Genomic DNA, 24,448 nt, shown 5'->3' on the forward strand with positions numbered 1-24,448 from the left:
GTTATTATTATTAATATTTTTGCAAAAATATGATCTTAAACACATTGTTTTGCAAATGGTCTTTTTCTCAGGCAATTTTAGTCCTCTTTATGTGTAAGTACTGATTCTTCTACTTCATAGTCTGTATCAGTTGCCTAATATTTCCCAGGATAATGGATATACATAATTTAATTACTCCCCTATTGATGGACATCTGGGTGAATATGTGTGTGTGTGTGTGTGTGTGTGTGTGTGTGTGCTCACCCACATGTGCACTCACATGCACGGGCACATGCACACACATACATTATTAGAAATGACACTTCAGTGAATATTTTTGACCTATATCTTTACTTATACATACTAATTATTATTATAATTGGAAACACGGGGTCAAAAGACAGGAATATTTTCCAATTTTGCAGACACTGAAATTTCTGATTTTATTTAAGAGGCAGAATAACATGCTGGAGTTAGACCTCCAAGTTTGAATTCTAGCTCTACCACATATTCACTGCATGTCTGTGTTTCTTAATCTCTCTAGCCTCAGTGTCTTCTGTGACATGGGGGAAACAATACGGTCCTCCTCACAGAGTTGTTATAACAATCCAATAAGTTAATATATACAAAAAATCAATGCGAAGCATATACTAGACAAACTTTCACACAATCCCATGACTTAGACCTGCATTGATGGTGAGAGTCCTTTTCACTGTGAGAGCTTATTGGGTATCATTTTCATACTTGGGATTCCTGGCAGCCCCACTATTTCCTTTCTGTATACTCAGGTGTAAACTCTTGCTTTTTCATGGAAATAAACCAAAACCAAAACCAAACAAAACCTAATTATTGGCATCTGCATAGGACATTAAATATTTTAATCATCTCTTTACTGCAAATTCAAACTGATGTGGTCATGAGAAATTGTACAAAGAATGAAAACCTTCCTTAACCATTATCCTAATTTTTTCCAGAAGCAAAATTCACATAGTCACCTTGATCTTACAGGTTGCTTTAATGACCTATCCAGAACTCTCTGTGAAGCCATATGCTTCTACACGTTAGTGACTCCTACCAATTAGGAAAAGGCTAAATGTGAAAAAAGCTCAGACTTGTTGGAGTCATAAACTTCTTATCTTTAATTGCACTTCATCCCTGGCAGAGGCAGGTATTTTTTTCCACTTTGGGGAACTTGTTTTTTCTAATTCCTACAAAATTCCCAAGGGTGGAAAAGTAACCTCTGGAAATCTCAAAAACTGCCGTGAAAATAGTGAGAAATGGGGCAGAGTAAGTGGAGGCTGTTCCTGCTCTATAACTACATTCTGTGTGCCCACAGACATCCAATTTAGCCTCTTTTGAGTTCCAGGTTTATTAATATGGAATAAGGATAATAAAGTAGTTCACAAGAGAAACAAGTATGTGTGTGTGTGTGTGTGTGTTCTTAAGATAAAAAGGACTTCGAAATTACTAATTACAATAAGGCTAATGCCACTGGTACCTTTAATTATTTATTATTCCCAAAGACTAAATATCTTTTGGAGGGGTGCAAAGCAAATTCATAGTATATGGAAATCCACCCTATAGCAGGTTACATTAGGGTGAAGATACACTGCCTTAATTTCTTAAAGATGCTAAGAAGAGTGAATTGATTCATAAAAATGTACTCTTGGGCTACTCATACCCATAATACTCATAACCATAGTGGTACACGCTTCCTCTTTTTGTGTTTGTTTTATGTTTCCACTATTCTTCAAGATACTGGGCTTAGGGAACATAACTGCTCAAACTCTGAGTTTGAAAATAATGAGGAAAATAAATTCCTTAAAAACCAGATTAAGGCAAGCATAAGAAACAAAAATTATTTATTCCCATTTCCTTAAAAAATTCAACATTTTACAATTGTCTATAATGATGTATTCATTAGTCATTAAATAACATAGTGTCCTAAAGTACAGACTCATCTTTAATGGTGATAAAATTGTATATTCAAGCACTAATGGTGTTTTTTTGTTTTTAAAGAGATTCAAAAATAAGTTCCTGAGAATATCACATTTGCATAAGTAGATTTTTTTCTTGATCAAATTGTTAATGCTCGTGGTGTTCTGGATAAGTAAAATTAATCCTTATATGTTAAAATATTGTTTTGCTGGATTTTTTTTGAACCCAGCAGCACTTAACCACTGAGTCACCTCCCTAGTCCATTTCTATTTTTTATTTTGAGACACAGTCTCTATAAGTTGTTTTGAGCCTTTCTAAGTTGCTGAGGCTGGCTTTGAACTTTCCATCCTCCCTCCTCAGCTTCCTAAGACACTGGGGTTACAGGTATGCCCACCACGCCCTGCTTCCTTGGATTTTTATAAAAATTCTTCAGTCACTTAATCAAATAGTATTGCATCTTCTTATGATCAAAAGAAATCTCTCTCATTAGTAACAAAATTGAGGACCAAAAAGTGGGTAAGAACAGCTCCTAATGGATCCCAATGACTAGCTGCAGCACATGCAGTTGACTGAAGAAAGAGGTTTCATCCTGGATTCTATGTAACTTTCTCACTGGTGATCTGGTTTACAAAAGAAAAGCAAGGAAACAGAGCTACAAATAGGCACTTGTCCCCTAGCCTACGGACATTGCTGTCATCCTGTCACTAAACTTAGTGGACAGCTTGCCTGATCTTCACAGTTGCAAATGGCATTGCTGAGTGCTCTGCTCTTTCACATCAGTCTTTGACCTTGGTTTCCAATTCAGCACACTCTTGTGGTGGTTGTCTTACTGTTTAGGTCAATTCTTGTCAATCAACTTTATAAAATCATTTTCTTTTACTGTCCCCTCAACTACTTTTGTTCTTCAAAGTTTGATTTTTCTTAATTTCCCTGGATGATCACATCCTTCCAGCTGTGTCAATTACCAACTATTTGCTGATAACTCACAAATCCATACTTCTTGATCTAGTCTCTACTAAACTCAGAATCTGTCTAACTCGTTGCTGATTCAACATCTCAATTCAGATGACTCTCAGGCACCCCAAACTCAGGACATCCTCAAATGAAATAACCAAATTTCTCAAACCTGTTTTATTAAACCCAATAATTTAACACAATACCATTAAGCACCAAGTTTCCCAAGTTGAACTTCAATATAACCTCTTGCTCTTCCTCTTACTCCATCTTCCATGAAATCAACTCATGTCTTAAAGATTTGCCTCTTTTCAGTTTATACTGTCAAAACTGTGATCAATCACCATTTCGTTTCATCTGTATAATTCCAGCACGCTTACTGACTTAAGTCCCTCTCCCTTCAAATGTATTCTCCAGTCAGCAGACATAATGTTCGTTCATAGACACAAATCAACCAAGTACTTTCCCCTGTATAAAACCATCTGAAGGTTTCCCGCTCCACTTTGATGAAATTCCAACTCTTGAAAGCAACTCATGTGATCCAGGGCCTTCCTACCTATGTTCCAGCTTCTATTCTAACCACAAAGAAATGAGGTTCAGAACATTTCTTTTATCTCCCTAAACATGCTACCCTTTCTTTCATCTTTCTTCATTCCTTGCTTGTCATTCTCTCTGTCCAGAGTAATGCCTCCCAGGTCCTCTCTGGGGTATTTCCTACTCATGTTAAATTGGACATCCTCATGGAGCCATTTGTTGATCCCCTAGAGCACATTGGGATCATCTGCTATTTGTATCTTTTCCACTCAGCACACTCTGTACTTTCCTAGCATTATTCTTTTTTTGATTGCTTGTTTTAGGAAAAATAATTTTATTCACTCAATTTGCTGTTTTTTATCTTTATCCCTTTTTTTCTTTTTCTTTTTTATTTTTACAGACTGCATTTTGATTTATTGTACACAAATGGGGTACAACTTTTTGTTTCTATGGTTACATGATGTAGATTCACAAGTATTACTCTTAAAACAGCTCATTACAATTACTAATTTAGTTTCTCGTCTGGCTTTATGGCAGTAGGAGATTACACCAGCCACGTTGTATTTAGTATTCCCAGCTCCTAAAGGAATGGACACGGTGGGAATTTGGTCAGTATTTGTTGGGCAAATAAATGAATAAGTGAATAAATGGCAAACAAATTAATTATATATCTATTTTCCTGTGGGGAAGATATTGGAGATTTAACCCAGGGGCACTTTACCACTGAGCCACATCCTCAGCCCTTTTTATTTTTATTTTATTTTTTTAAATTTTGAGCCAGGGTCTCACTAGGTTGCTTAGGGCCTTGCTAAGTTGCTGAGGCTAGTCTTGAACTTGTGATACTGCCGCCTCAGCCCCCGGAGCTGCTGGGATTACAGGCATGTACCACCACACCAAGTTTAATCAATCATATTTTTAATACACCATAAGGTAAAAAGATTCTCCTTGGTCACTGACTCTCTAATAAGATCTTGTTTCTCTCAGTAGGGAGATGAAGCCTGTGAAAAGCACTGACCCATAGCCAGGTCTGTACATTAAAGGTCCAAAATATGTTTGTCGAAACCCATAGCCAGGTCTGTACATTAAAGGTCCAAAATATGTTTGTTGAAACTAACACTTCAGTCACTTTGTAGAGCCTCCTGACCATTCCAAGAAGCCTGTGAGACCACTATGTCTCATCTTCACGTGGAGCATTTCAAGGAGAGCTTTTAAATCAGACTTCCTCTTTCCCCCCTTCTCCTCATCAGTCCCCTAACCATTTTTCATTGCTCCTATCGCTCTGCACGACAATACCTGTCAGGCTCTCCCAGAACCTGGACCTTACCATCCTCATGGAATGCATTCTCTAAAGCTAAAGAAAGGTTAACAAGTCTACTTTAGAGGAACCACTAACATCTTCTTCAGCAACTATGACCATTTACTACGGATCCAATGGCTTTTCCATGTGTGAAGTTGACATAATTACAGAGATCATCCCTTGTCCTAATTTTCATGTTTATTTAATGATTTACTTCTGGAAGTATCTTTGTCTCTAGCCCAGGTTAATATTCATTGGAGTAATCATTTAAAAAAAAAGTCTAACATGACTTAAAGAGATTTTTCATTCTTTTTGGTTTGAAAATACTTTTAACTTGAAGTTATCAAATACCTGGTCTCTATCAATTACATTCCTACAGGGATAATCTTCCTCCAAAAAACTGCAAAATGCTCATTATCTATTTTTCCAAGAATGAAACTATTTTTGAGGAGTTCTTCCTTATATTTTCTGTTTTCCTCTGATCTGTTTTTTAGCCAGGTCTCTGTGATAGAAGACTCATCATTCTTCCAATTTTTTTTTTTCTTTTTTGTGGTGCTAGGGAGTGAACCCAGCAAAGGTTCTATCACTGTTCTGCACCCCTAGTCCTACCTTGATTTCTGAGAATAGTTTTTAGGGGAAGTTGGATTTAAAAAATAAAATCCCTTCTCTACATGGTAACAATGGCAGAAGACCATCCTACCAGAGGGGGTTACCTGGAATATCACTTCTGGGTATTAATTAGTGTGAAAAAAGTTCCTCAATTTTATACAATGTTGTCAAATGAGTTCTGTTTCCATAAAATTTAGCAAACAATCTCCAAGACATGGAACATTGCTTCATTTTAAATTTGCAGCCTAGTTTATCTACTTAATCTTGGGAACTCCTCAAATTTAGATAATTTTAAACAAAATTACTTTTAATACATAATAAATAATTGGGTAATTTAAAGTCTGCTTTGTATTTCATTATCAGAGGCTGCCTAGATTATTTCAATTTTATCTTCAGACCCTTCAAAAGCTTTGTCCTCCCAAAAAGGTCTTTGGCCCTTCTGAGTCTTTCGATTAGACTGGAAAACACAATTTTTTCTGCTTCAGTTTTTCACCCAGCATACTTTTCCCACGTCTCTGTAAGCTTTGAAATTCCACCATCTTCTAAAGAGTTTCTGTTTCCAGTTATGAATAAAAGAGCAAAAATCCAAATCTGCCATATTTTAAATGGTCAACTTCCAAAAATCAAGTGCCCCCAACAACATCATTACCAACCACATTATAATGGAAATCTGTGGTGTGACTTAAAAAATGTAGCAGCAATAACTCTGCCAATGCCATGGGTCAGAAAGCAATTCATGCTTCTCTTCCAAGTCCCTTATACCTACCATTTTCTTTGAATCCCTGCTTTTCTATTCTTTCTTTGGGTATAAGGAATTTTGTTATTTTTTTCAATCTTATCATCTAATCCTAACTTTTACCCCATGGAACCTACCGTGCCTTACCTATATTCTCCATCCTAATTGGGTTAACTTTCTCTTCTCAAGTTATCCTCAACTTTGAATACAATTGCCTGACAAAGGTAAGTCAATCCCTATGCTGGAACATCTGTGGATGAAGAATTTCTGTCTTTTCTCCAACTACCAACAGCCCACTTTAGTACTGGGTAATGCTTGCTAGCTGCAACTTTTCTTAAAAGATTAAAAAAGAAAGAATCCTATTTTTCTGCAGATACAATCTTCATTTTTGATGTGGATAAAATAACACAGAGTGCCTTTTTCCTGCTGGATGTCTTTAAAAGAATCTGAAGCAAAGTTGAACATTAAGGAATTGATAACGGTCATTTGGTAATTTTCTCTGCAAGGGAATAAAACTAAAGAGGTTTTTCTTCATCTGTGACCAATACTTTTTCCCATCCCTTTGATGGGATTTCAATTTACTTTCTTCAGTGCCCAGATGCTTATATGCCTTAATGCTTTGAGGAATGTTAAATATTAAAATTAGTTAGCTGAGTTGAAAACATCCTTCTGTTTAAATTTGTAAAAATTATATGAAGCCTACTTTGCATTCCATTTTCAGAAGCTGCCTAGACTATAATTTCCAACAATTAGCATTTATTCATTTTCTGAAGTATTGACATTTCATTGCATTGTTGAACTGTACTGTGAGAAAGAACAATTTAAATTATTCTCTTTACCAACCAGGTTAAAAAAAAAAAAAGTCTAAAGGATTACTTAAGTGTCACATCATTATCCAACAGAACAGTACATGATATTTTCCTCTAGTGTTCAGGAAACTATATGTAATATTCATAGTTCTTGTAACCAAAACTGCTTTTTGTAGTTAGCAACTCCTCAACTTTCTAATACCATATATATTAACATAATTGCATAAAAATTAAGTATGACAGAACTTAATGTTTTAAAATAAAAGCAATGTCAAGAAAAATAATAATCTTAAAATTGATGATATTTTAAGTAATGTCTTCCTTCTAAAATGTTAAAGTATGATATAGTGCGGCTGCAAAATCAAACATTTACTTGTTATGGAGTAAATTCAACTTATTTTTGACACCGAACACTCTTGAAATTCTCCCCACCAGTCTGGAATTAGGGTATTTTAACAATTCATTTGATGGAATCCATCTAGCCTCATATACCATTTTATTGTATTGTAAAGATAGGAACATTGAAATTCATAAAAAAAAACAGAATAATTTATACACTTGTTATAAAATCACATGCTATTATATGATGGCGTTCCAGTAGCTGGGTATTTGTTGAACCCTCAGAACACTGCAGCAATTCTAGAGGTACTACTGCTTAATGATGGGGAGGGTGGTGATCAGGACCACCATGGGAGGAACCATCTGTCTACTGCTTAAGGCTTCAAAGTTATGCAAAAAAAAGTCAAAAGTAATAATTGAGTGGGGTGGGCTGGAGCACCATAGATTTTCATCACAAAATGTATTTATTAGGTATTTAATGAAATTAAAACATTAACAACATTTCAAAACTTGTTTAGGGAAACCTAGATTTAATAGTCATTTATATGTAAAAGGTCTTTTTATGCTCACTCCATGATTGTAGGACCAGTCCACCAAAAAATGTTTTGCTTCCTTCCCCATCTTCCTTTTCTACACAACTCAGCCCCAACAGTTATGTGGAACAGAACTAAGTAGACATCAGTGCTCCAGAGTTTGGGAGAGGGTCGTGACTCCAGAGTGGAACTACGGGGCCTGACCAGCTTTAGGGGAACATCCACACATGGGTGACAGCTCAGCACAGGGTCTCAGAGTGTGAGAGGAGCGACAAGGGAGTCCAGCAAACAGCACTGGAGACCAAGCAGGATACTGATGGTATCCCTGTAGGGTGGTGGCAGCAGCAGCAGGTCAAGATTGAGAATAAAAGGAATCAGGTATTTTACTATAGGTGAGAAAAAAAAATACAAATACAAAATGCAGAAAACTAGAAGGAATTCTTTTGTATTAAAGTGGAATTGGGGATGTCAACTTTGAGCTCATCATTTTCAAGACAGAATAGGTACAAAGGTAGGTGAGGATGACGATAGATACATAGACAGATGACATACATATAAAGAAAGCACATGAGGACATATGCGTATGTGCAAATACAGCACACATTCCTTAGTTCTGTCCACTGAGAGTATCTGGGAGAAGTGACTCCCATCGGCAATTAACATTCAAATCTTTGTCTCTGAAATATCATTAGCCCTTATTCACTAAAAGAAACTATGGTTGCTTGGAGAAAGGGATAATTACAGGACCAGGGCAGAAAAACTATGAGTTGAGTCTACAAAATCTAATTGTTCCAGAGTTGAATAATTGCTAAGAGAATGATGGAGATGTGCCAAGAAGACCCAGGGGACAGTTTGAAGGTGTCTGATTGAACCAGATGGTAACCCATGCAAAGGAGCGGAAATGTATGAGACTGTGCTAACATAAATAATGAATTGAGAGCTTGATGAAAGTACCCCTTACAAAATCCATATTGATTACCCTCCCTTTACTGCTGTCTTCATATATAGATGTATTTGAGTTAACGGGCTGTGTGATATCAGTGGGGTTAATTTCATAAAACAAATTTCAAAAACCTTTAAATAGTGGTATTCTTATAATGTTAACAAATAAAACAGGATGTGACTATAAAAATCATATGTTCCAACATATTGATTATCTTGGGGCTTAAAGATCCCCTTAAAGGGGACTTAAAGATCCCCTATGCAATATTTTTTTTATCTTGATGAATTACTCTGTGATGACAAGTGTTTTTTGGCAGATATTTTGAAATAAACAAAACCATCAAATTTACTCCCTGAAGATATATAAGATATGTGATGAGACAACCACTGTTCAAAAAAAGTCTTTTCAATGTGTGCATGGAAGGAGGACTTCTTAAATGTATGTTTGAAAATGTTGTCATTGTTCTGTGTCCCAGTAAAGACGGTGTGACTTTACTTATCAGATCATACTTAGCAAAACTGGAGGAAGGATTTTACACTGTTTAAGTTTCCCATAGAAAGGGTTTCAGATGTAGAACATGAACTGACCTTAAATGTCAGTGGAAATGAGTATTTTCTAGCCCTACAAAATCATTTGCACAGTTAGTGAATGACATTGAGAACTAAGTACAATGTTTAGTAGGCAGAACCAAAGATCCATTTCTTTCATTTGGACCTGTACTTCTATGTAGGTTTCACCTAAGACATGACAGTCATTAAAAATTGAAAGCAGTCTAGGATTTGCTATAACACTGAGTATAACTCAGATTTGAAAAAATTATAAAGCATATAAGTCACATCACTGTGATTATTAATTTTTAGTGAGAGCAAAAATGTTTTGTATTATTAATAAGTGCAAATAAAATATTTAAAATTAGATCACATTCTTTTTTTTTAACATTTGTTCTTGTACACATTTAAACCATGTATCCCACATCTTAGTACAGGAGCATAGTAATGAAACTCTGAAACTTATAAACAAATATGTATATGGTGAGTCCCATGAGATTGATGCTAAATTCGAGACAGCAGCTGGATGGCTGATTTATAGAGCATTCATTTTTATAGAAGCTCCTGCCATTGTCTTGGTGGTATTTCAGTCTCCATGTGATTGACTCATTGAACACAACAGCTCACTAAGCTGTGCATCCAGCATGCTCAGTACTTTAATCTTTGCTGTAGGTCAACACTCCCCTGCATGTTCATATCCTGGACCTGATCATTGACTAAACTCTAATTTTTCTAGCTGTTTTACTCTTTAACACAATTATCCTATACTGGGACTGAACTGAGTCCTATAGACACTGGGTCCTCTGGTGTCTTAGTCAAGTGGTCCCCTTTTGACTCCTTCCGTCATTATTCTATTACTGACCCCTCATCTTCTCCATGCCTTCCAGCACAAAGTGGTTTGTACTCTTCACACACAAACATTATGGGTATATATGACTCTTCTGTAGCACTATGTTGTGGCTACTGGTTTATGTCTATCATGTTTCCTGTTACACCCTGGTCACTGAAGGTTGAGATTGTGTCTTATTTACCTTTCAATCTCCAGCACCAATCTCAATGCCTGAAATAGAGTGACTGTCTAATGGAACTGTAAAAAACTAAATTATGCAGATAAAATTGACTGCTTTTCTTTAAACTATTTACTCCAAATCTATAAGAATATGTAAATCAAACATCAATGTTCAAAAATTCAGTTTAATATATAAACTAAAGGGGATTATTTTAAAATTTAAAGTCAGTAAATACAGTTTGTGGTCATTGAACAAAAGCATATTGAAAGTTTCATTCCTAGCAGTGCTGGCCAGATATGTATTCTTTCTTTCTTTTTTTTTTTAAATGAAACTCATGAGAAAAATGATTTCTGCTTCCCAGGCTAAACAAGTCTCTGATCAAGTGCATTACCAGAATAGTGTCAGTGAAAAACTACAGATGAACAGCTGGAGAGTTTAAGAGTATGAAGGAGGACAAGTAGTGAATAACAAAGAAGCAAGATAAGAACCATCTTCATTCTGGGTTTTGTTTGTTTGTTTTGATTCTTTTGGCTATTGTTTTCAGAGGTTGGTACCTTTATCTCTGAATATATGTTCTATTGATTTTAAAATATCTTTATCATATTTAAAAGTTCCATAGTGAAATGTCAGATAAAATATTCATATGGTCTAAGCAGATTCTGAAAACAATTATTTTTCCAACGAGAAATTGTTTCTAGAATTTTCTTTTAAAAGTACACTCTCTTGGGCTACGGATATAGCTCAGTTGGTAGAGTACTTGCCTCGAAAGCAGAAGGCCCTGGGTTCAATCCCCAGCACCGGAAAGTACACTTTGCCATGTACAAATGCATGGGTAGGAATGATCAACATCCACAGAAATCTTCTGAAATATAATTCGATTCATGAATAGTTGCTCACTTTGACACACTGGATAAAACGCACAGGCAGCGGCAGAAATAGGAAACCCAAAGGTATTCAAGAATTCCTTTGGCTGAAGAAGAAAGTAAGTGATGTGAATCTATCAGTGTTTTTCACTGTCTTGGTAGCTTGTCTTTTCATCTAACTCCTTGAAATTATTTTAATTAAAGAAATTAAGCTGGTAGGAAGAAAAACACAATCTTTGTAATCAGCACAGGAGTAACAGCTTCATCCTAGGGTAGGTTACCGTCAGAGATTCTAATCTCAGTCTAGAGCCGGGCAGCCACCACCAGTGAGGCCATCAGGAAGCTCAGACGTGACCATCTGCTGTGACATGTAGTTGAAGTGTAGAATACAGTAGGTTTTGAAAACTTATTGTTAAAAAATGTAAAATATCTTACTCATAAATTTTCATTATTTAATACTCATACATTATAATGATAATAGTTTGGATACCTTGTATTAAATAAAATATAATATTAATATTAATTTCACCTTTTTTATTTTTTTAATGGCGCTATTAGAAAATTTTAAATACATGAGTGTTTTGCATTTATGCCTTGCACTATATTTCTATTAGAAATAGATATATAATATATCCTATATTGTATTCAGTAGTATATAGTATATGTAATATATCTTTGTTAAATATTCTTATACACAATAACATTTATGCTAAATATTAATATTATATGCATTATTTTACACAATGGTATTACATATAATCTATTTTATAATGCACATTTTACATATATTATTATATATGGTCTATTTGTGATTGTTCTTTGGAGTACTGGTCCACAGAATGCCCTCTCACAGTCATTGATAAATTGGACTAAATCATGTTTTTGTCTTTTTGAATGTGTGGAAAGTCTTTCAGGAATAGCCAGAAATACAAATAAGTAAAAGTGGTCATTCATTATTGGAAAATAAGGTAAAGCCAGAAATGAACCCCACATTTCAACAAGCAAAAGTAGCAGAGAGGGTCTAATAATGCAGAGTGGTCATGCACACTGAGCGCTCATGCACGCTGAGCAAGCTCTCGCAGCTGCCTTTCCCAAACCAAATATAGCACCGCCAAATTAGTTCTACAGAAATTCTGCTCAGTGAGTGGGACATGCTCTGTCTAACAAGCATGTGGCAGTATTTTAATTAACTTGGCTAAACTGTAATGAGCCTGCCTAAGAAACAGGAAGAAAGGGCAAAAAATAAAATAAGAGGCAATGGAAATATTGTAGGTTGACACAAAGACCAGACTAGCCTCTCACCCTGGAAGAGTGACAGGGCACACATCCTGAGCCTGTCTCTCCAGCTGTGTCTCCTGATGACTTATGAGTTTAGAATTTGGGGAAAAAGCAGTGCCTCTGAATGTGACTAGGGAATATGGGAAGTTTCCACTGTGAACAGAAAGTCCAGGAGCCACAGAGTCCTCTCCTACCCTTTCAATGAATCCCTCTAAACTGTGTCTGATGACAGCATCATGAGCACATGTCACCCTTGCCTGAGGCAAGTGGAGCTGTCCAAAGGATCTACTTATACCAAGGGGAAAGAAAGGGACCCTGCCAAGACACAGAATGAGCCAGAAGCCCTTCACTACCCCTGCCAGTGTCCTCGGGCAGGTTGACTTTCACATACAGCATTATATGATACTGCTTTATGCTTTAGAGAACATGGTTTGAACTATTTATATTTGTACCCATGCAACAGAGAGCTGTTATAAAAGGTTTGGGTTATACCTTGCTCTAGTTATTTTATGAAGTCATGTTCCATCATGTACTAAAGGAACAAGGAATATTCAGGAAGGTGAAAAAGTAATGAAAAAATCCACATGCTTCTTCGGGACCTTACCAGGATTACCTGTTGGTTTTCATTTGCTATTGATGAAAATAAATCCAGCTTCACAAGCTCTCACATTAAACTAACACTTAGACAACATGGAATGAGATGGGCCATTTGCCTGTGTCTTATTTTAACATCTCTGGGGCTTATGATAAAGCTTTAGAGGCTCTATTCTGAAGTTCCCCTCTCACTAACTTCCTTATTTCTTTTTCTTTAGATGTGGAAAAGTTGGTTGCTCAAGCACTCTGCAGAATGGAAGGTGAAAAATTGAGGAGAAAAAGAAATGGGAACTAACTGATTCATTATTCTGTAGTTTAAAGGTATCCTCAGATGGCCAGTTTCTCCAACAGAGAACATTGTATGCTTACTTTATTGGTTTGTGAAACAAAATACCTGAGATCTTTAATGAATAAAAGAATATGATGCTTTTCATGGTTGCTGAATGTGGACATATGGAACATATTTGTATTGGTAAACAGGTTCAAAGAGACAATGATGTAGAAATATAAATCTAAAGTTGTTTCTGGCTCAATTAGCAGTAACCAATTAGGAATGAATGTAAAGATTCACAAATGGACAATAGGACAAATGGACTAAAATAGCATATTTATCAAATAAAAATCATAAAATTTTGGTGCTGCTCAAGAACTTTTGAAACAACACTTTTGAGTTACATGCTTTTTATATGGAATCTAGGTTTTCATCATAGAGCCTGGAGTTCATACACAAGGTAAAGGATCTAGAAACAATTTCAAATTTATAATCCAATGCTTTGTTTATTTTAAGGATTCAGCTTTAGCAAATTACTATTTAAGAGCCATCATTTCTATTAATTTCACAACTTAATATTCTTTTGTAAGTTTCAATCTGCTTTTTTAAAATAAGGAGAGTGCTCTAACCTGGCCAATTTGTATTAGGCCTCTTCTGAAAAACCATTAACAAAGACATCACCTTCCCACTACCCTAAAAGAACTGTATGAAGCCTGAGAGCTTTCCCACTGGTAAAGTGTCTACCTTGGATGCAAAGCTTATGAAGAGCATTTCCATTTCTGATAGCCTTTAGGCTGCATGATCTCTAAAAGCCGCCAAACACATTTATTCCAGGTAAGCATAAGCATCCCCTAACTTTTCCCTCTCAAACGATAAAAACCATACAGATTTTATTCTACATGTAGTTACTAATATCTAGATTAGAATATAAGTGTGAGAAACAGTATCAGTACTCCCAGGACCTTTTAGAAGGTCAAGCTGTCCGGGGAGGGAAAGGCAGAACTCTTGTTCTGAGGTTGGGTATTCAGAATTCCTAAGTGGTCTGAATGCCATCTTAAAGGCATCTTATACAATACAGGATATTTCTGCTAAGTTCCACTGGGAGAAGACCTGGTCTATTTGAAATTAACCATCAATTTGAAGGCAATACTTTTTGAGCAAAATATTTCTAATTAAAAATAAAAGCAGATGATGATTTAGCATCAAGCATTTAAGGTAATGATATTGTCTAATTAGAGATCTTGGAAAACATACCAATTCCTCTTTGGAAAACCATATGGAATTAATCTCATGCTAAGACTATTATTTCTCTAAGTACCTTTGCCCTTGAATGAATAATATATTCACCAAAATAATAACTGTAATCATAATATTGGCTATTTTATGTGTTTTGGTCTCTAGAAACATATCAGTTATATACCAGTAGCCCTTCCTGCTTATATTTTCTCCATTGATGCATAAATTTTACTTTTCAATCAAATGCATGCTCTTGAAATCAACAAATTTGCCATTTTACATAGCTTAGAAAGTTTAAAATATTAAAACCTTCTGGAAAATATTCCTAATGCACAAAATAGAAACAATAAGTGGTATTTTACATAAGGGAAGGGGAACATACTTTAACTAGCAGCAGGGAATAAATGGTAAGAACTGATTAGCTCAAAACAAAACAACTATAACAATGCATTAAAAATGCCAAGAAGTTTTCCATCGTAAAATCATCACCTCAGGAAGAAAAATAAAATTTTGCTGCAACTAGAAATTAGATTTTGAACAGTATCTAGTCTGATGTATCAACCTTGTATTGCATCTTAGAGGAATTACTCAAGAATTTTAAAATCATGAAATGTTTCAGTGTGTTGAAAATTTTAAATAGCTTATATGTCAAGCTGCTTAATTATGAAGTTGATCATTTCTTAAATATAAATTAAAATTTATTAGTATCTGTAGGCCATAATAAAATAAAACCCATGAAAATAAATATACTTTGATTCCACTAGAAATAAAAATGAATGAAATTAAAGTTTTATCTCTGATTTGATCAAGAAGGAAAAGTAATCCTTCCATCTCCCCCACCACACCCATGCTGGAGATCAAGTCCAGGGCTTCACATGTGCTAGGCAAGTGAGTTACATCTCCAGCCTTAGTTCTCATATCATTGTTCAAAATAGGCTAATAGGTCTATCTAGAGCTTTCCAAATTCTGAACCCTTTCCTCTATATCCTCTTATCTCTACAGTTGTTCTTTCATTCAACTCAACAAGCTTTGGAGTGCCAATTATATACCAAGCACCACTTCCTTCCCTTTTAGAGTAGGGAAGAGAGACAGTAAATTATAACACATAATGAACACATGTAAAAATTGAGCTGCTATAAATATTGATATGGCTGCATCACTGTAATATGAAGATTTTAAGTCCTTTAAGTATATGCTGAGGAGTGGGATAACTGGGTCAAATGGTGGTTCCATTTCAAGGTTTCTGAGGAATCTCCACACTGCTTTCCATAATGGTTGCACCAATCTGCAATCCCACTAGTAATGTATGAGTGTACCTTTTCCCCCACATCCTAGCCAATATTTATTGTTGATAATGTCCATTCTGACTGGAGTAAGATGAAATCTTATAGTAGTTCTGAGTTGCATTTCTCTAATTGCTAGAGATACTGAATATTTTTTTGCATATATTTGTTGATCCATTGTATTTCTGCCTCTGTGAAGTGTCTGTTCAGTTCTTCAGCTCATTTATTGATTGGGTTATTTGCTTTTTTGGTGTCGAGTTTTTTAGGTTCTTTCTATATCCTGGAGATTGATGCTCTATCTGAGGTGCATGTGAGTTGTCACAACCACATCAAGGTTTATAGCAGCTCAATTCACAACAGCTAAACTATGGAACCAACGTAGGTGTCCTTCAACAAATGAATAGATAAAGAAAATGTGGTATATATACACAGTGGAATATTACTCTGCATTAAAGAAGAATGGAATTAAGGTACTTGCAGGTAAATGGATGGAGCTGGAAAATGTCATCTAAGCAAAATAAACCAATGCCAAAAAACCAAAGGACAAATGTTTTCTCTGATATCTGGAAGTTAATTCACAATAAGTGTGGGGGGGTGCCGAGGGAAAAATAGAGGTACTTTGGATTAGGCAGAGAGGGGTGAAGGGAGGGAAACGGGTATGGGGGTAGGAAAGAGAGTAGAATTAATTGGACATATTATCCTATGTGCATATATGATTACACAATCAGTGTGATTCTACAACATGTACAACTAGAAGCAGGAGAAGTTATACTCCATTTATGTATGATGTGTCAAAATGCATTCTAGTGTCATGTATAGCTAATTAGAACACTTTTAAAAATTAAAAAGACATAAGAAGTTAGACATTGGTGAAAATGATGGAAATGTAGCACAGGGCAAGGAGAATCAAGGGTGCTGAGGGTAGAGAGGACAATTTTAAACAGGAATGCCAAGGGAGATGATGCTGACAAAATGTAAATGATGAAAAGACCTAACCATAGTGGGAAGCACTTGATGACAGGAAGTGGTCAGAGCAAAGTTCCCGCGACAGGAGCTCGTCTGGTGTGCTGGAGGAACAGCAAGGGAGGTGGTATGGCTGAAGCAGAGTGCACAGGGAGAAAGAAGATGAGAGAAGAGGACAGAGTAATGGGGGCTAGATCTTCAGAACATTCCATGCTACTTTACAGACACTAATTTGCACTCTGAGGACACTGAGAAGCTACTGAAAGCTTCTAAGTAGAGGAGAGACACGATGAGACTCAGGTTTCCAAGGATGATTGAGATAGCTATGTGGACAACAGATTTTAGAGAAAAGGTGAAAGCAGGAAACCCATGGGGAGGCTCCTGGAATAAATGCATCAGCTAATGGTGGCATCAGAAAAGATGAGAAGTAAGAAGGGGTTGGATTTTGGAGACATTTTCAGATCAGTGTTACAGGATTGCCTGATAGACTGAATGTAAAACAGGAAAGAAAGAATCAGGGTACTACCTTCTTTACACAATTTTCCCTGTTCACTTAATTAGACTTAGTGATTCCCAGGTCTGTATATCATTGCACCAAAGCATCTTCTTTTATTTCTATTATAGTATCGGCCCTATAGTAATTACTAGGAGATGCATATATACTTCTACTCAACCATAAATCTCTCCTTGAGGGCAAATGCTGTGGTACGACTTTTTAAATATTTTACTAAATCAAATGTCTGAAGCCATAGGTCATCAAAATATGTTTGATAATCAAATAAATCAATGACTTTATTCCACATGTTTTGTGCTGTGCACCTTTTGTGGGAGGCACAATAGTCCCCAGTTTGAATATTGGCAACACTAATAAGTGAAAACTTCATTTCTCTTATATTCATATTGAGATTATCTTGCTTTTTAATACATTCATACTTATGTCGGACCTTCATGTTGCAGTTCTTGTGGTTTCAAAAATATAAAGCAATTCTTCTCCTGCCCTGGTTATACACACTTGCTGCTTTGCCTAATAATTAGAAACATGTATTGAATATAAACTAGTACCCATTAAACTGAACGGATAACTAGGTTAAATCTAGCTAAAGAGGTTCTCAAATAATAGTATAAATGGCATGAATAAAGATGAATATGTGTGTGTGTGAGTGTGTGTGTGTACAACCAGATGACATCAACATACCCTCATTAAAAGAAATCACTTAGTTTCTCAGAAATAAGTTTCAGGAAATTGAAGGGGTCACTAACAAATGACAGACTTTGGTATTTGTGATAAATCCTATGAAAAATACCACTGTATTCAGTCTTACAGTCTCCAATTTTGCAAATGAATTCCTTTGTACAGTGAGATTTCCCAATGTACCTGATGTTCTACCTAGCTTTAGGGCAACATTTCATACAAAGCATTTTGTTTAGAAGATACTTAAGTGCTTATAGTTGTAGAAAGGCTAAAAGACAGCAAATCCAGAGTGGTTTGTATGGGAGGGATAAACAGTTATGAGATGTGAGAAGCTTTTTTCACTTTAAGTTAAAGGTGAAAGAAGCAGATATTTAGAAGATTGTAAGCAGCCTACCACTCTGGTGAGAATGAGAATGTATCCTTACATCCTTTATGATGAAAGTGATGGCTTTGGTGAGCATCTCTGAACTTCTGCTTGATGACTCACAGACATGTAAGTTGAATACCTATCCACTATACCGGGGAACAACCTTACCTGAGGAAGCAATGCAAATGAGGTGGTTCAGAGTGGGGCTTCCAGAATCACACTAAATGGTGGAAATAGCTCTCCCAATTTGGAGGAGTGTATATTTGTACATAAGTTTCTATTGTGTTGACTGATCTTTGGCTAATCTGGCCTCTGCCTTCAGAAGAGGGAATATCTAGTTGAACGAAACCTCTGGAGTGATAATCAGACACAGCACGGGGACTGCACTCAGAGGGCTGAGGAGCGGGACAGGCAAGAGTGGAGCTGCTGAGAATATGCCAAGAGACTCACGGAGCAGAGCTGCCTGAGCGTGCATCATAAAGCTGTTCTTTTCTTCTTGTCATTCCTTTAAGTCATCCTCAAGCCTTCCATAATGTTACATGCTGTGTCAGCCTTATATTTGCTGAGTTACAGGGAATAAAGTGAGAAATCTGTACCCTCAATTGGTTCAGTGGCCCAGAGAAAGCTTTAGCACAGGAAGGCAGCTGTGACATGGCCAGGTGAGCAGTGGAGAGGGAAATCTGGAGTCAGTCTGCAGAGAAGGGGACAAGTCCAACAGGGAGCGATATGTGAACCACGAAGTTACAGCAAGCTGTTCTGAGCTGAGATGGGATAGTCTACAGGGTATATATAATCCAAACAGAATTCTGAAATTTTTTAATTAAGTAATGACAAAAACTATATTATAGGTGTCCAACTGAATATGATTTTCCTTAATAAATAGGTCATAATTTAGAGTAGATTCTATTATGAATTTTTAATATTTGAAAACACAGTTTGTAAATATAGTTCCTTAGAATGGCAGGTTGAACCAAATGAAACTTTGATTCTTAAGCTCAAAAACAGTTTGTTGTCAGCAATACCATACATATTCATCTAATAAATTAAAAAAATAATATCAGATAATGACACCCTATTCTTGTATATCTGGTTACTTTGGTATTATGTATTGGTGTTACGGGACCTACCTTCAGTTAGATATAAAATTTCTATAAGATTTCTTTCTTTAGATTCAGTATCATCAAATCACTCCTGAATGAATGGCCAGAAGCAAAGACACAGATGCAGAAGGGCTGAGAGCAGGAGTTGCCTTTTTACAGGAGTAGGAATCTCCCAGTTTCCATACAACCTAAAGCCCATTCATAATTTCTTTAAAAAGCAGTTGCATCCTTTTTACTTTGACTCTTCCTGATGCTCTGATTTAATAAAATCATTAGTGAATCTTAAGTAAAGTAAAAGCAGATAATATTGCTCAGCTTATCAGAGATTTGGGAACTAATATAAAACCAAATATGAATGTAGCACATAAAGTTTAAGTATCCCAACTTATGATTATAACTTTAATCCTTCTTTGAATTATATTATTAATATAAGTACAACACATAAAATTTGAATCTCCCAAGATATTATTTTAACTCTTTCCTTGGATAATATTATCATAATAATATTATTTTTACAGTTTAAATTAGACAAAAAAAGATAATAGTATTTTATGAAATTATTTAGAACAAGGTAGATTATAACATAGAACAAACAATCCCCTGATCTTGGTGGTTTAAGGCAGCAAAGGTTAATTGCTTGCTGATTCTAAGTCCACAGGCCAGCAGGGGCTCTCTGGTTGCAGCTACTCAGGGAACCAGACAGATAGCAGCATGCGCTATCTCCTATGGTGACTGGGCCAAAGGCAAGCAAAATCTTGAAAGGCCCATAGGAGTAATTAAATTTTCTTCCCATTTTCCCCTATCATTTCCACCCACTGCTCATTGGTCAGATCTGTTCATGTGACTCACCAACCACAGGGGAAAGAGGAGGTTTAACCCTAAGGTGTATATGGAAGGGAAGACAAATGAAAATATTTGATGAATAAGACTGACACCTAACACTCGTTCTGGATAAAGAGAAGGCATTCTTCCTTGTTCTAAAATAAGAGGTTTTGTGTGAGTGTGAGTGTGTGTGAGTGTGTGTGTGCATGTGTGTGTGTGTGTGTTCATGTACTTGTGAATATGTATGCATGTGTGTATACACACCAGTAACTGGAAGATGTTCTTCAGGTTTAAATCAGGTTTAAAGCAGAAATAGCTGTTTCCCTGGTACAGTTAGGATGCTCTCCACTGAACACTGAACAGATCATTACGCTCTGATGCAAAAGATGATCAGATAATTCCAATTAAATTCCAAAAAATTCCCCCTACTTTCAGCCTCAACCAACCACAAACAAACTAATATTTAGTTAGGAAGAGTCTTATATGAAAAAGAGCTAAAACCAAATTTGTCTGCTGATCCATCTTTGAAAGCACATGTGCTTGTGTTCTCAGCAAACACTTGGATTTTTTTTGTAAAATGGGATTGATTTTAGCTCTATGAGTAAGCACGATATTTTAGTTTGAAGAAAAAGTCTAAAAACAATTTCAAGAGCAAAGTTCATGGTGGCAACTTTTCCTGACATGAAATCTTGGAACAGATGACGGTTTCAAACCAGTCAAAAGAAACAGATAACATTATATCATGATGCACTAAATTCCCATAATGTGATCTCTAACTACAGAAAATGAAATTACTTATAGCTTTGAGGCAAAAACTATCAACTTATTTTCCTATTATGTACAAATGAATAGAAAAAATTACTCTGAATTTCTACTACCAGATGGCATTCTATGAAATACTTGAAACAAAAAAAAGGCACAGTTTATAAATAGAAAGCTTCAAACAAAAATCTTGTGAAAACAAAAGAATCTTCCTGCATCTTTTTTTTCAGTGAGGGCAGGTTTTGGGGATTGAACTCAGGGGCACTCGACCACTGAGCCACATCCTCAGCCCTATTTTGTATCACTGAGTTGCTTAGCACTTGTCTTTTGCTGGGCTGGCTTTGAGCTCATGATCCTCCTGTCTCAGCCTCCCAAGCTGGTGGGATTATAGGCATGCACCACCAGGCCCAGCTGTTTTTTTATGTTCTTAGGGTAACAACTGAACTACTGCTACTTAGTTCAATAAAGAGGTAAATCTATGTGAATTCTCCAGTTAGAACAGCAGGACAACAGGAAATCTATGGGTATGATTCAAGAAAAGAATTAAGACAATAGTATTCTGGATATATTTAAGGAACATTTCATGTAAAAACTGGTTTTCAAGTCCATAAAACATCTAACATATTTGAAATTTCTACACTCATTTTTCCCTGTGCTCTTCTGCATTCTGTTCTTTTGATTAAATTTTAGCAATACGTATACCCTCAATGTTTTCTTATTTATTTGTTGTGTGCTCACTTATTTCAATCAGATAAAAGTGTTGAAACATAGAAGTAATTACAGTATCTTATGCTTTATATAGAGCAATGTGTTAATATATAGAAGGTAGCCCTAGAACTTTGCAGAATTTTATATTTGAGATAACAATTTAATACCAAGTTCCTGAGAAATGCAGGTGAAAAAGAACAAGCATTTAGTAAGCACTTCACCACAACACTCTCTACCCACAGCATCTTCACGTTCTATAAGAAGGCACTGTTACTTTTGTTTTATGAGAAAACAGAGACTCAGAGTAATCAGGTACTATCATGTATTGTGAAGTTTGCAGAGCTGGTAAATAGTTGAGTTAGAATTAAATCTCAGCTCTCTGGGCCCCAAAACTCATAGCACTTTTCAGAAATGATGCAAATCATATCCAATCCCTTGAAAGAATGTGAGAAAAGGCTTCAAGATGTCACTGATCCATACCATAACACCATTAGTGGCCACATTAAAATTTCAATGCCTTTCTCTGTAGTTACACAGTAATAAATAGGTCAGATTGGGACCTACTGTTCCGAACGAGTCACTATCACCTACAAAGAGGAAGAAGAGGAAGGGCTTAACAATGACATAAAACCAACACCTTGAGCACCTGGGAGACAGCACAGCAAAAGGGTGAAAAAGTAGGGCTGTGGGGTCGAGCTTTCTGGATTCATGACTGACTCTACCACTGTAGAAGTCGTACAAGTGTAAGTAAGCTACCACATGGTTCTGTGGCTTCCCTATTAGCCATCCTCATTTGACAACTGTGCACTTTAATCACAACTTCATTTAGTATTAAAAGATGAGTTACTTAAAGTGTATTCTCTAAGAAAAATCTTTCCAAATCCTACTTCATTTTCAACATATATTTTGATTCGTAAAGATGTTCTAACACTAGACCCACAGAGGTTCATAATATGTAACATAAATACCAAAACTATACAGAGACAAAATTTGGAGTCTTGGTTCTGCAGAAATGACTGACCATAAAATTAATCTAGAAATTAGAGATGCACTGATTCCTGGCAATTCCTGTTGCCTTAAAGAATAATTGAAGTCTTACATTGCTATTTGTACTTTTATTTTTATTCTCCTCCCAATGGCCTATTTACTAAATAAGTAATAACCTGATAAGCTCAGGCTAGGATTAGAAAAACAAGAAACTTTCACCTTGGTACAACTAGGCAGAGCCAAATGTTGACCAGCAGATGAAATTCAAAGTGTGACTTCTCTATCTTTTCCCGACAGCACAATGAGGGATACTCCTATACCCATGGGATAGGAAAAAAGGGTCCTTTTATGTGCCTTCATTTTAATGGTCTGATTTTCTTACCCTTTGGCCAAAGCAGAGTTGCATGCTTTGGAATATAAATCTAAGAAGTTTTATGATCACTGTAATCTATGCCCATAATCCAACTTCAAATAGTCCTTTTTAACTACTTTAGGACCTCAATAAGAAAACAAAAATAACATCACCAAGAAAAAATTTGTACTAATCAGTACTGTACTTTCCTGCCATATGTTACAAATCAAAGTCACTACTAGAAAGTCTGATACACAGTCTTAAGATAAAAGGAAGGCAGGTGGGAGGGAGGAAGAGAGGGAGGAGCACAATGCCAGAGGAAAGAAGAAATAGTAAAGAAAAAACAAAAGCAGGCTATTTTAAGGACCAATCTCAAATCAAAGGCTAAGCGCCTTCTTATTCCAACTTCATTTTCTGTCCCTAAAAGAAGAAAAGTCAAAACAAACATTGATCAGGAAAGAAACACAAAACTTGTGGAGTCCTCCCAATAAAGAGACTGACCTCAAACCACCACAGGCAGAGTATCAACCAGCACCCTGTACCACTTCATCAGATTGAAGCACATTATTGGGATTTTTGGATGAATGAACAAGTGATTTAGAAATGAATGAGACATATAATTCTAATCCCTACCTGCTCACCATGATCCAGTTCTTCCCTTTGCCGGTATGTCCCACTGTCCTCCTAGCTCAGTCCCACCCCACCAACATCCATATTTACCACATATTCAGGCACAAGAATACCAAGGATCAGGGCTACTCCCTGCTGTACTCCGGAGGGTACAGGTTTCTCAAAGCTGGACTCCAAGGACTCCATTTCCATAAAAGCACTGTGAATGTTGCTCTTTGGAATTGTGCTTGGTGTGCCTAAGAACTATCATAAAATATACACATAAAATAAACACGTATAAATGTATATGCATTGTACAAATTCTAGGGCATGATGGTTACACTGTTTTATGCAGGAGCAGCTCTGGGGAGCACAGCTGCAGAAGGAATTCTAGTTACTTTACTCATCTATTTTATGTTTTCAGGTTGACCTTTTATCTCATTCCTTTTCTTCACCACTGTCTTTAACAAATCTGATCACTTTCATTACCCTCTCTTTAAAACCTCACCTTCCTTGCCTTTTCAAGAAACTATGAATCAATTTATTTAGTCACATAATTTGCCAAACAGTCCTTTGGAGTTTCCACATCAGTGAAGGTGTTACTCAGAAGCCCCTTTTTACATCTATTGTTTACTGACTTTAAAAATCTTTATAAGGTGAATTCATCTATATACTCACAACTTCCATTATCATTTATGTAGTGAAGACCCAAACTGTCAATTTTCTAGACTTGAATTAATCACCTGGATGTCAAAAACACATCAGTCAATCACAATTATGTCTAAAATGAAACCATTCTATTTCTCCCATCTACTCAAAATTTTATTTTCCT

The 24,448-nt window shown here is 36.1% G+C and overlaps 1 protein-coding gene and 1 non-coding gene across 3 annotated transcripts in view; one reads left to right on the forward strand and one right to left on the reverse strand.

Moving 5' to 3' along the window:
* Kcnk2 (potassium two pore domain channel subfamily K member 2) overlaps window positions 1–24,448 on the reverse strand; it is a 186,949-nt gene that overhangs the window by 5,500 nt on the left and 157,001 nt on the right. The gene's annotated exons all lie outside the window — the stretch shown is intronic.
* Window positions 10,959–11,032, forward strand: Trnas-cga (transfer RNA serine (anticodon CGA)). The gene has a single exon. It is a non-coding gene; the product is annotated as a tRNA-Ser (tRNA).

Source organism: Sciurus carolinensis, chromosome 12 (assembly GCF_902686445.1).
Source record: "Sciurus carolinensis chromosome 12, mSciCar1.2, whole genome shotgun sequence".
Classification (NCBI taxonomy): domain Eukaryota; kingdom Metazoa; phylum Chordata; class Mammalia; order Rodentia; family Sciuridae; genus Sciurus; species Sciurus carolinensis.